This window comes from Pelobates fuscus, chromosome 2 (assembly GCF_036172605.1).
Source record: "Pelobates fuscus isolate aPelFus1 chromosome 2, aPelFus1.pri, whole genome shotgun sequence".
Classification (NCBI taxonomy): domain Eukaryota; kingdom Metazoa; phylum Chordata; class Amphibia; order Anura; family Pelobatidae; genus Pelobates; species Pelobates fuscus.
The window spans coordinates 165061825-165076204 of NC_086318.1; the positions used below are offsets into that span (position 1 = coordinate 165061825).

General features: G+C 44.0%; 1 protein-coding gene across 2 annotated transcripts in view; it reads right to left on the bottom strand.

The window, feature by feature from the left end:
* LOC134586954 (glutathione S-transferase 3-like) overlaps positions 1-14380 on the bottom strand; it is a 49127-nt gene that overhangs the window by 26683 nt on the left and 8064 nt on the right. Inside the window, exon 1 of one of the 2 annotated variants that reach the window (XM_063442926.1) lies at positions 10446-10519. The exons of the other annotated variant lie outside the window; for it this stretch is intronic. The gene's annotated coding sequence lies outside the window, so the exon portion shown is untranslated. Of the gene's footprint in view, positions 1-10445; positions 10520-14380 lie in introns of those variants that run through there. 2 annotated transcript variants of the gene reach the window in all.

The window sequence follows — 14380 nt, forward strand, 5'->3', positions numbered from 1 at the left end:
TTAAATAAATTGAACCCCTGACAGTAAAAAAAATATGTAAAAGTTAACCCTAAGGGGTTAAAAAAATAATAAATCGGATCACAGTATAATACTATAAACAATACACAAGATCCAGCGCACTCTCCTATCCACTAAACAGCAACTTCAATGTTGACAGATTTTATTAGTTTTTTAAAAGTTTTTTTTCTAAAGGTTTTTTTAAAAAAGCTACCAACAATGTTAAAACTGACTGCCTTGAATGTATTATTTCCCTTCCCCACCCCCTCTTTATTCTGTACCCTTATACCCCTCCCTTTTTGTGTAACAGTTAAATACTCGAATTTTGCGATTCGAGAAATAAAAATTATCAATGGGAAAAAAAATCTAGGCAAAAAATAATGTGAATAACTCACTTACTTGGGGGAAAAATTCCATCTGAGGCTCTCTGCAGGACAAGTCTAAATAGGGACCTGAGATGAGGCACCTGTAACAGGGAGGGGTGCAAAACCAAGGAGTTGGCTAGACTCCCAAAAAATATTATTATTATTGCCATTTATATAGCGCCAACAGATTCCGTAGCGCTTTACAATATTTTGAAGGGGGGGGATGTAACAATAAATAGGACAATTACAAGAAAACTTACAGAAACAATAGGTTGAAGAGGACCTTGCTCAAACGAGCTTACAGACTATAGGAGGTGGGGTATTAGAAACATTAGGACAGGAAATATCAAGTAGGAGTGAAGCAGAGCTGGAGGGGAGAGCAAAGCACTGTCCCATAGGAGAGAGCAAGAGACAGGTATGTAAGGAAGAGATTACTCTAGGAGGCCATAAGCTTTCCTGAAGAGATGGGTTTTAAGGCCCGTCTTAAATGATTGAAGACTAGAGGAGAGTCTGATGGCAGTAGGCAAGCTATTCCATAGGAGAGGAGCTGCCCGCGAGAGGTCCTGCAAGCTCGAGTTGGCCGTACGGGTGCGAGCAGCGGTCAGGAGGTGGTCACGGGCAGAGCGGAGGGTACGAGGAGGGGCATACCTATGGATCAGTGAAGAGATATAAGAGGGGCTGGAATTGTTCAGTGCTTTAAATGTATGGGTTAGCACTTTGAATTGACTCCTATAGGATACAGGGAGCCAATGCAAGGACTGGCAGAGGGGCGAGGTGTGAGAGGACCGACTAGAGAGGAAAATCAGTCTAGCTGCAGCATTCATTACAGACTGTAGCGGGGCAATGCGGCTTTTGGGGAGGCCAATCAGGAGAGGGTTACAGTAATCCATGCGGGAAATTACTAGAGCATGGACAAGCTCCTTGGTAGCATCTTGCGTAAGAAAGTTTTTGTTTTTGAGTTGGAACCTACAGGACTTGGCAACAAACTGGATGTGAGACTCAAAGGTGAGACCAGAGTCAAGTATGACGCCAAGACAGCGTGCTTGCAGGGATGGACTTATGTGGATATTACTGGCTTGAAGGGAGAGCGAGAGAGGAGGATCAGTATTAGGAGGAGGAAAGACAAGGAGTTCAGTTTTAGAGAGGTTAAGTTTGAAAAAGCGTGACGACATCCAGTCAGAGATGGAAGAAAGGCAAGCAGTGACACGTTGCAGGACGGCAGGGGAGAGGTCCAGGGAGGCGAGGTATATCTGAGTGTCATCAGCGTACAGGTGGTAGTGGAATCCAAAAGAGGCAATAAGTTTTCCAAGAGAGGCAGTATAAAGAGAAAATAGAAGGGGACCAAGGACAGAGCCTTGGGGAACTCCAACCGAGACAGGACGAGGGGAGGAGGTATCCTTGGAAAAGGAGACACTGAATGAGCGTTGGGAGAGATAGGAGGAAAACCAAGAGAGGACAGAGTCACAGAGACCAAGCGATTGAAGAGTTTGAAGGAGGAGAGCATGATCAACGGTGTCAAAGGCAGCAGAGAGGTCAAGGAGAATTAATATGGAGTAGTGACCTTTGGATTTAGCAGAGATTAGGTAATTCGTCACTTTGATAAGAGCAGTCTCAGTAGAGTGGAGAGGGCAGAAGCCAGACTGAAGAGGGTCAAGGAGAGAGTTGGAATTAAGGAAGTGAGACACACGGGTAAAGACAAGTCTTTCCAAAAGCTTTGATGAGAAAGGGAGCAGGGATATGGGACGATAGTTAGAGGGGGAGGATGGGTCAAGAGTTGTTTTTTTCAGGATAGGTAATACAGTGGCATGTTTAAGGTCAGCAGGAACAGTGCCAGAAGAGAGAGAGCAGTTAAAGATGTGTGTTAGGGTAGGCACAAGACAAGGGGAGAGAGATCTGATGAGGTGAGATGGGACAGGATCGAGCGGGCAAGTGGTGGGGCGAGAGGAATGGAGAAGCGCAGCCACCTCTTGTTCAGTAGCTGGGGAGAAAGTCTGGAGGGTAGGGAAAGCATGATTTATGTGTGGTTGAGGAAGAGAACGGCAAGGAGGGGAGAATTGTTTCCTTAGCTGTTCAATCTTGTCAGTAAAGTAACATGCAAAGCTATCAGCTGTATGGTTAGTTTCGGGGGTGGCCACAGCAGGGCGGAGAAGGGAATTAAAGGTGTCAAAGAGATGTCTGGGATTGCAGGAGCATGAACTAGAAAGCTACAATTTCTGGGGAAATTGTGTGAAGTGTTCTTGCCTCCACCAGTAGTCTACAACTGGAGTGGGCGGAGTAACTGTTATTATTTATTTATATAGCACATTTAATTGCAACACTGTTGCCCAAAGTGCTTCACAGTTACATTAAAACATACATTTATAAAAACATTACCAGTTGTACAAAAGACCCTGTCTATGACATCACTTGCTGCTCCAGCCTGGCACAGGTCAGAGTATTTTGGCGGTTGCCATCTTCAAACGGTCGTATTAAAAACTATACATCCTACAGCGAAGAGCTTTATATTGTGAGAATCACAAGACCCAAACCTACATTTTGATGCAGAGTATGTCTCTGAATTATTAAAAATGAAGGCACAGTCACAGTTTAGATATTGCCCTTCAAGTTTGAGCTGGCTAGAGTGGAGTTTCAATGAATGTCAATGGACGGCGTGAGTTGCAAACAAATGGTCATATTGTGAAAACTATCAGGACTATGGATTAGCCGTGGACATTTTTAGTGGCAGGAGGGATAACTGAACGTTTTGATATAAGATTTGTGTAGGTGGGCTTGAAAATGAGGGAGTGGTGGCAGTTTAGAAATCATGTCCTGATTTTTCAGCTTTTGCCAGCTCCCACTCTAGTTTTGAACATTTTGCCATTCATTCCTATGGGACCAATTTCGCCACAAGAACGACAATATTTCGAGAACCATTCGGCGAAACGTTCAACAAAGTAATAGCACACCAATCGGGAACAATCCGCACGTTTCGGTATATTACTGTCTATGTAGTGTAAAAACTGTGGGAGGAGTTAGGGTGGTAAATTTGGCTATAATAAGAATAATAATATATATATATGTGAGATAACAGTAAGTGGTCTTGCTATGCAAGAACACTTAATGAGAGAGGAAAAGTAGGACTGTTTGGCGGGGGCAAGGGCTGCGCTGTATGAAAGCAACATGAATCTATAATGGAGAAAGTCTGCCTGGGTGCGGGACTTCCTCCAGGAGCGTTCAGCACTAGTGATGTCGCGAACGTAAAATTTTCGGAAAGCGAACTTCTGCAAATGTTCGTGAACCGCCATAGACTTCAGTAGGCAGGTGAATTTTAAAAGCCACAGGGACTCTATCTGGCCACAATAGTGGTTGAAGGGGGGGAGGAGGAAACCTACTCTCCTTCCCCCGGCCCCCACCCCTGGGCGGCGGGTGGGGGCCATAAAGATAATGAGGGGGGGACCTACTGTCCTCCCCCTCTCCGGCCCCCACCCCTGGGCGGCGGGTGGGGGCCATAATGATAATGAGGGGGGGGGGACACCTACTGTCCTCCCCCCTGGCCCCCACCCCTGGGCGGCGGGTGGTGGCCATAAATATAATGAGGGGGGGACCTACTGTCCTCCCCCCTGGCCCCCACCCCTGGGCGGCGGGTGGGGGCCATAAAGATAATGAGGGGGGGGACCTACTGTCCTCCCCCTCTCCAGCCCCCACCCCTGAGCGGTGGGTGGGGGCCCTAAAATTAACAATAAGGGGTGGACCTACTGTCCCCCCCGGCCCCCACCCCTGAGCGGTGGGTGGGGGCCCTAAAATTAACAATAAGGGGGGGACCTACAGTCCCCCCGTCCCCCACCCCTGAGCGGTGGGTGGGGGCCCTAAATACAAAGGGGCGGCGGGTGGGGGCCATAATGATAATGAGGGGGGGGGACCTACTGTCCTCCCCCCGGCCCCCACCCCTGAGCGGTGGGTGGGGGCCCTAAAATTAACAATAAGGGGGGACCTATTGTCCCCCCTCAGCCCCCACCCCTGAGTGGTGGGTGGGGGCCATACAAATAACAATAAGGGGGGGACCTATTGTCCCCCCCGGCCCCCACCCCTGAGCGGTGGGTGGGGGCCCTAAAATTAACAATAAGGGGGGGACCTACTGTCCCATCCAATCACAGTGCTCTGTGTCATTTTACACAGCATGGGAAAATTGAACTTTCCCACGCTGTGTAAAATGAAACAGAGCACTGTGATTAGATGGATTTCAAGCCATCCAATCACACTGCTCTGTGTCATTTTACACAGCGTGGAAAAGTTCTTTGGAATTTTCCCACGCTGTGTAATATGACAAAGAGCACTCTGATTGGCTTAAACCAGCCAATCAGAGTGTTCTTAGCCTAATTGCAGGGCGTGGCAAGGCTTTATAAGCCTTCCCCCGCCCTGCAGAGCTCAGTCTGCGCGGAGCCGTCCATGGGCGAACATGGATTTTTTTTTTGTGCGATCGTTTTTTTTGTTTTGTTTTTTATTGCGTCGGTTATTATGGGTTTTAATTTGGCCTTTTTTGGGGCTGAAAAAAGAAGATTGTAGAAGAAAGAAAACATCGAATGGTAAGTTGTTTTTATCTAATTTTTTTTACAGGTTTTTAGTTAAAGGTCCCCCCCTCATTATTTTTAGGGTGAGGGGGGTAGGTAGGGAGATAAATAATTTTTTGGGGGGGGAGGGGTGACTAGGGTCCCCCCCTTTGTATTTAGGGCCCCCACCCACCGCTCAGGGGTGGGGGCCGGGGGGACAATAGGTCCCCCCCTTATTGTTATTTTTAGGGCCCCCACCCACCGCTCAGGGGTAGGGGCCGGAGGGGACAATAGGTCCCCCCTTATTAATTTTAGGGCCCCCTCCCACCTCTCAGGGGTGGGGGCCGGGGGGGGACAGTAGGTCCCCCCTTATTGTTATTTTTAGGGCCCCCACCCACCGCTCAGGGGTGGGGACCGGGGAGGGGACCAGTAGGTCCCCCTTATTGTTAATTTTAGGGCCCCCACCCACCGCTCAGGGGTGGGGGCCGGGGGGGACATTATTGTTATTTTTAGGGCCCCCACCCACCACTCAGGGGTGGGGGCCGGGGGGGACAATAGGTCCCCCTTATTGTTAATTTTAGGGCCCCCACCCACCGCTCAGGGGTGTGGTCCGGGGGAGGACAGTAGGTCCCCCCCTTATTGTTATTTTTAGTGCCCACACCCACCGCTCAGGGGTGGGGGCCGGGGGGGAGGACCATAGGTCCCCCCCCTATTGGTGTTTAGGGCCCCCACCCGCCGCTCCACAGGCGGCTCACTGTTTAATAGACATGCCCCTTCTCGCTGTATTGCGAGTAGGGGCACAATTTACTAATTATAAGTATTTTTTACTTAGTATTAGTAAATTTGGCCACAAACAAAAAAAATAGGGGGCGGACCGAACATCGCATATGTTCGCCGTCCGTGGCGACACGCGAACACGCTATGTTCGCCAGGAACTATTCGCCAGCGAATCGTTCGGGACATCACTATTCAGCACAACGGGAGCAGCTCTGCAGATAGCTTGTTGACTTATTATGCCAAGGTTGGGGTTGTGTCCTCCTCGAGGTGCATGTTTGGAGCGGGGCTGCAGCGTTCAAGGCAGATGTGAGGGTAGTGTTATATGTGGAGATGGCCAGTGAGGGACAGGAGAGGGAAGGGATGGATAGCAGTTGTGAATCAATGTCAGCTGACAGCTGCTGGAGGTCAATAGAGTTAAGGTTCCTCCTGAGCTGAGGGGGGCTAGGCTGAGGTTGTTGGGTGAGGGGGTAATTAAGAGCAAACGATAAGAGGTGGTGATCAGAGAGAGGAAATGGGGTGTTGCAGATATTAGATAATGTACATGAATAAGAGAAAATAAGGTCAAGGGTATTGCCAGCTACATGAGTGGGAGAATTAGCCCACTGCAATAGTCCAAGGGAGGAAGTGATTGAAAGTAGTTTAGAGGCTGCTGGGGTTAATATATATATATATATATATGAAGCATGGGGGGTGGTTGCACTCACCTGAACATGCTTAAATAGGGTGCTGCTGGGGGCCATATTATACAATAAACAATACACAAGATCCAGCGCACACTCTCCTATCTACTAAACAGCAACTTCAATGTTGACAGATTTTATTAATTTTATAATACTGTGATCTGTATTTTGATCACTGTAGGCAGTGATCAACTGGCACGGAAGGGGTTAATTTTTATTAGGACTGGGGGTGTGATTTTTTTTTTTAAACTTTCAAAAAAAAGTTATTAAAACTTTTTGTAAACTTTTTTTTAATGTTAACCCCTAGCTAGCCTAAGACCAAATTCCCCAATTCCCCACTAACTTCCACCCACCCCAGCTACCTAAATATATTATTTTAATATATTTAAATTAATTAAAGGATCACTATAGTGTCAGGAAAACAAAGCGGTTTTCCTGACACTATAGTGCCCTGAGGGTGCCCCCACCCTCAGGGTCCCCCTCCCGTGGCTCTGAAGGGGTTAAAACCCCTTCAGCCACTTACCTTAATCCAGCGCCGGGCTCCCTCGGCACTGGTGACCTATCCTCCCCCGCCAACGTCAGCTCCCGAATGGAGCGGAATTCGCATGTGCGGCAAGTGCCGCACGCGCATTCAAACTGTCTATAAGAAAGCATTTCTCAATGCTTTCCTATGGACGTTCTGCACGCTGTATGCGAATTTCGCATCCAGCGTCGCAGATGCGCCTCTAGCGGTTGTCAGGAATACAGCCACTAGAGGTTGGATTAACCTCTAATGTAAACATAGCAGTGAAGGGTTAAAACCTGAGGGACTTAGCACCCAGACCACTTCATGGAGCTAATTGGTCTGGGTGACTATGGTGTCCCTTTAATAAAATAAAGTTAACCTCTGAGGGTTACAAAAAATAAAAGTTGACCCTCAGGGGTTTAAAAAAAATAAATAAAAATCATATGACAGTAAAATGTAGTCCCTGCCAATTGATCACTGTAGTCAGTGATAAATTTTCAGGGAAGGGGTTAATTTTTATTTAAAATAGGTAAAAGGGGGGTGGGATTTTAAACTAACTTTATTTATTTTTTACAGGGGAAGCAGATCAGCAGTGATCCGTCTCCCTGCACTTCACACAGAACACGGAAGAGCAGGGAGGCGGATCGTGAGAGCGATCATTGCTGCAGGGGCAGCGCGTGTGGGGAATTTACTGTTCGTGCTGCTTACTGATTGTTAGGGGTTAACGGTAAAAACAGTTTATGAAAATTTTTAAAAGTGTAAAAAAAGTTAACGTTTAAAACATTTAATAAGTAAAAAATAAAAGTTTAAAAACGAGTTTTAAAACGTAAAAAAAGTTTTACAAAGTAAAAAAATACATTAAAAAAGCCCATTACCACTACACTTGGAATATACTAGCGAAAAAAACTATTCCATGCTAAGGTTCAAAATATGCCTTTTGAATTACCCCGTGGTGTATTCTTTATTAAATATTATGTGTTTGTGGGGAAGTTTGAAAAACCAGCCAGCTAATCTACTCCAAAATGGAACATGGACACAGCGTAAAACTTCAAAGTTAGAAAAAAAACTGAATGGCTGCGTCTCAAATGTGCCCCTTTAATGTCCATATATACCTGGCAAAGGTACATAAGGGGGTATTGATGTACTCAGATGACATAGCTAAGAAACATATGAAGTATTATACAGTCGTAGCACGCATAAGGTTTGCAAAATATACTGTGCAGACACACTTTGTGTGTCAAAAAGGCCGAAAAAATGCTTATTACCACTACACTTGGTACAAGCTAGCGGAAAAATTATCCCAGGTTCAAAATATGCCTTTTGAAATACCCTGGGATGTCTTTTTTAAGAAATGGTATGCCTTTATGGTGTAGTTGTACTATGTAGCCTGCTCAAGTGCTCCAAAGTGCGACACGAACGCATTGAAACCCTCCATAAAAAATTCTCACTTAAAAAACCTGAACTTGTCACGTTTCTTTTACAGCTCTGTAACTTCACAAAATAGTGTCTAGGTCATACATTGGGCATATTGTTTTACTCAGAAGACTTAGCTGAGCATAATTTGGGGATTTTTATGACAGTTGTACATATCAAGTGTAAGAAATACTCAGCAAAAATGCAACATATATGTAAAAATGAATTTTTTTCCCCCCTCACCACAAACATTGACATAAATTGGTGAAAAAATGGTGACAAGTTAAGGCACAATATACACCATATTAGATACCCTGGGATGTCTGCTTTATCAAATGAAAGCCCTTTGTGGGGTTATTTGAACAGTCACACTGCTATAATACCCTAAAATGAGAAATAGGCCCGTCAAATCCATCTACGAAAATTATTACTATAAAAACTGAAAGAGCCTGGTCTCTTATATGGCATTGTAGCTTTACAGAATAGTGCCAAAGGCATACAATAGGGTTATCTTTGTAGCAGCAGATGTAGCTGAACACAATATGGCATGACAGGTGTATAGTCGCCATATGGGCAGTCGTAACCTAGGACAAAACCCCACATCCCTAACCCAATAAGACACTGACACTAGGGTATATGGGTAAAATTGTCCACAGCTTTTATTAACCATTATAACCATTTGTTTAATAATAAGTTATCATCAATAATAACAATCATAAATATAATAATAATTTAACATATAAATATGGGTCATTGCCCCCATACTCCGCCCTCGCAACCGCATCCTTCTTTTAATATAACGGGCAATGACCCCCAACATACCAACACATAAATATATCTTTAACAATTTTCAACCTTATTCCAACATAACCATTTAAGTGCCAACCATAAATAACCACGGTAGGGGTATACCCGGATACCCCTACCCCACCAGGTTCTGAGCCACCTCCAGGACTCGAAACCTACCAACCACCAGTGACCACAATTTCCATGTCCGTGACGTTCCTCATGGGAGCCTATTTCCTCCTCCTCGGCTCCCTAACCCGCCGCTGTGACAAAACGGGAAACCATTAATGATCTTAAAACAAAAAAAAAACCCAAGGGAGGGTGGGCGGGACAAACTCGGCTAGGTAAGAAATTAAATGTGCTCTGCCTAAAATGGCTGCCTATTTAAGTAGACCAGCCCTATTACCCACAACCACCCAGTCCTGGCCGGCTCCTCCTAAGCCCGCCTCCTAACCCCTGTCAAGGCCCTCCTCCGCTAAGCTGCGCTTTGGCTCCTTGGGGCTACATTCTGTGCAGGAATAGCACACACCAGCTTTACGAAATACACATTACAATAACTACAATAACTATATGCCAAAATAGAAAAAAAAACAGTTTTACTCCAATATTTAGCAGAGATTGGCGATTAAATGGTCATGTAAAAAGTGTCAAACTAACCTTAGGTAAATAGCCTGTGATGTCTACTTTATATAAATATATACTTTTGTGTGGCAATTTTGTTTTCTGTGGTGGCTACTAAACCTACAAGACAAACATACCAACTTCTAAAATTGTTTCACATTAACATTTTATTTTAGTCCTTTCTAGTCCTTTTTTGTGACCTGTAACTTCCCAAAAGAGCTGAAATCCTATACTTATTATGTATTCTATAAATCAAGACACATAAATGAATTTATTTTGAATTACTTTTTCTAAGCCGGACATATTATGCACACGCTATTATTGCCAAAACTGTGAAAAAAAAAATATATTTTTTTGTTTTTTTCCCCATTTTTTGGCATTTTTTTTTTTTATATAATTAATGAGAATTTAACTATGTATATGCGACATAAAATTAAAGCCCTGTTTGCCGTCTGCAAAACGGTTTATACTATATGTTGTTGCAATAAATGACAGAGATGCAAATTGCGTTTGAACACAAACAGCAAAAATGGCTTGTGTCCTTAAGGGTAAGACAAGCTTTTAAAGCTGTGTCCTTAAGGGGTTATAACGAGAAAATAAAAACAGTTTAAGTAACAAAAGAAAAATATTTTCTGAAATGGTCAGCATTTCACAACCAAGGTCACCTGACTGGTGTTAGCTGCAGAATTAACCAAATCCTGACCTTTGAGAGTAATATTATAAATGGTAGTAAAATGGTAAGGCAGACAAAAGAATAAACGCACACAAGACTCACTGTGCAGGCTCTTCTTTGCAGAGAGAAAGCTGTGAATGAACTTTGTCTAGGAGACGCCTGAATGTAGCAGCATAATACATGGGGGCAGATATAACTACAGCCAATCAAATACTAGAGATATTACATAATCTCCTCAGGACACAATTTCCTTTTTTTTTTTTTTTACAATTTAAGGACCGAAGCAAAGTTTGTTTATCCACAACTCTCAGCATTCTCATGTATTGCACCAACACATTTCATATACCATTTTGTAAAGGACAAAAAGAGCTTTAAATTGATATTGATACCGGAGAAACTGACGGAAGCCAAGCACAGAGAGATGGACACAGGTTTCTTCAGGAAGGAAGAGATTCTTTATTGGATCACCGATCGGGACTCAGAGGGACTAGCGTCACCAAAATACAGCAAAGTCTGAGTACTGAATACATAGAGTACATTCCTTATATAGCACTGTAGCTCCTCCCACAATTAACTACACCCACACATACCCTTAACCTATTTAATAAATAGAGTCTAAACTCATCCATCCGGTCTAACCACGTGGCTCATCTGATACAAAGGAGAGGGACGCGTAATTCCAGTTCTTACATTCCTGCACCTGGTCAGTACAGTGATAACAGTATCTTAGCTACGTGTAATTAACTAACTGATACTACAAACACATATACATACGCCTTGTGGCAATCTTAGCCTGCTAAACTTGTATTTTACTGGAATTACATCACATTCCCCCCTTTGATGCCTCTGATATTTCACAATTACTTGAGGCATCACTTAACCTTGGTTTGCATATACCTCAGGTTACCATGAACCAGACCAGACTTATCTTATGATGTGAATCTTTTAACACTCATCTTCCTGCATTGGTTCTCCTTGATCTAGAGCCTTATACTTATATATCGCCATTATCTGTGCAGCAGCCTTCCTCTCTGCTATACTTCCTATCAGGCTTTGCACAGACCTAACTACTAAGGGTATAAGACACGGTAGGAGTAGACACAACAGTAAAATCAGTAGGACTCCACCTACCACTGCCTTAAGCCCTCCAAACCACTCATACCAGCTACCAAACCAACTACTTGGATTGTACCCTTTCCATACCTGAGTAGGCACATGCACTAGTTTAACCATATGGCTAGTAAGCTCAGCTATTGCTTGCCCTTCGTCATCTATTTGAAGACAGCAATTGCTCAGGTTAAACTTCCCACATACACCTCCCTCTACTGCCAAAAGGTAATCCAAGGCTAATCTATTTTGGTACACTGCTGTCCTCATCCTGGTATTATGCTTCGCTAGAAGATTGAGTGCTTGTGAGGTCTCATTAGTAATAATCTCAACCACCGCCTGTAATCTTATAATACGGTTGAGCATATAAATTGGGGTTCTATAACCAAAGGTACCATCTTCTGCCCACGTGGCTGGCCCATAATAATCTATGATACGCTGGGGAGGCCATTCATTATCTTCCCAGGTGCCTATCTCTAAGGGTCCCCTTTTCTTCCTATGATTCACATCATACACTTTAACACCTAAAGTCTCACCTGTTTCAATCGGTAACAAGAAGAAGGATGGTTTGAGCATACCCAACACACATGCCCCTTCCCAGTCCTGTGGCAACTCCGAATAGGCTTTCTTACCACAGATCCAGTACAAATTTGCTGGGGCTCTCCAGGTAGATGTGATGGATAAATCAAACCACACATCCTTTAAACTGGCATATCTAGCAAACGGGTTAGATGGTTCTGAGACATTTGAAGCCGACCACCAAGTTGTATTTTTAGTATCATCATCATAAGCTTTTTGCCCTAGACAAGTTAATTCTCCTACAGAAGTATTATACATTATTCCTTTCCTTGCTATGCAAACATAACCTATGATGGAGGTCTTTAATCTCCACTCAGATTTACCTCTAACACTCAAATGATAATCGGCTTGTGTAGATATTAGTTGGTCAACTGCCTCAGAACCGGACATTACCTCCTTTGCTTCCCAAGGCCATTGGTCTCCCATGTTAGTACCTCCACACACATAGCAGTTGGTAACATTAAGACTACCGGCAATACTTTCAGCTAGGTCAATGAACAGGTTTTTAGCGTTATGGGGGATCTTATTATCTATACTCATCTCTTCATAAAAGGAATGGTATACTTGATGAGTCTGGGAGGATACCGTATCAGTCTCTATTCCTATAAACAATAATGTCCCAGGATCTAAACCCGTCCCGTATATCTGAAACCCAAATAAATTTCCATACTTATCTAGGAACTTGTCGGGGTTATTAATAAGTATATGGACTGGGTTGCATTCCATAGACTTACAATAAGGGCTAGTCGGCAACTTAGTCACTATCATGTCTTTATCTACTGTCTGTCCCCAAGTCGCCCACCCCACACAAGACCAATATGGACAAAAGTTATAGTCTTTATTTGGGCATCTAGGACTCACATATTTATTTTTACTACTGGGACAAATATATTTATCATTAGACCCATACGTCCTCTCCCATCTAAGATCCCCACATACATTCCACGGTTTTCTACCACTTGATATCGCCTTACATGCATCAAATAGCAGAACACCCGAAGAATGTACGGATTCTAACACCGTCTTATTAATTAGGGTCCCCTGAGGATCTCCATTCCTGAGAGTCAACCAAATTGTACGAGGTTGATACTCTGGACTGAAGCACTTAGGTTCTCCTACTCCTAAATGGCACACACTATAGTCTATATTTAGGTATCTACATCTTGATACCTCTCCTTTACATTCGTATTGTGAATGCCAAATTAGGGTTTGGGAAATATGGTTACCTGTTCTCGTAGTCTTAATGCATACCTCACAGCTAGGAGTGTCGGTACCTCTACCTTCCTGAATATAAAAACACATATAAATAAACACAATCAAAAGCACATCTTTCGCCGTCATCCTCAGTCTTCGTCCGTGCGATGGAACCTCAGCTTCCAGGATGTGAGGGCTGCAGGGAATGGAGTTCTGCTCGTCTTCACAGGTGTCCCTTCGAGACTTTCCTGGCTTATACACTATGTGTTGGTAAGCGGACAGGCTTTATTATGGCCTTCTCACTCACACCTGTAACAATAAAATTTGTAATCCACAATAATTCCTCGTTACTCCGACTGAGTAGTGCGTTTCAACCGGATCTTGCAGGGATTCTCTGGATCTGCTGTAATTTGCCAAGAATCGACTGCTGCTGGTTTAACCCTGGAGTGATGTATCCACGGAGTTACTTCGGCTACTTTTATCGCTGTAGGGGTAGACAAAAGAACAACATAAGGACCTCTCCACTTGGGCCCTAACGGTACATTATTCCACTCTTTAATCCACACTTGGTCTCCTGGATGATAACTATGAACAGGGGGATAAATATTCACAGGTAATCTATCTTGTACCCATTTCTGTACCTCCTCCATAGTCTTACCCAACTCTACAACCTGCTGCCGGGTAATTCCTTCTCCCAACTGACTCAAGTCCCCCCTTAAGTTACCAAGTACGGGAGGTGGTCGCCCATACATGATTTCAAAAGGAGAGAGGCCCATCCTTCTGGTAGGGGTACTGCGGATTCGCAATAAAGCTATGGGTAAGAGAACGTTCCACTTAAGTTGGGTTTCCTGACACATTTTAGCCAACTGGTTCTTTATAGTTCTATTCATTCTCTCTACCTTACCAGAACTCTGGGGTCTATATGCAGTATGAAGCCTCCACTTTATACCAAGCATATGAGTCAGTTGTTGTAGGCACTGATGAACAAAAGCTGGACCATTGTCCGATCCTATAGAACAGGGTAGTCCATATCGGGGTATTATTTCTCGTAGCAGGAATCTTACAACTTCTCCTGCTTTCTCTGTACGAGTAGGACATGCTTCTACCCAGCCTGAATAGGTGCACACAATTACCAACAGGTAACGATGTCCACCCGA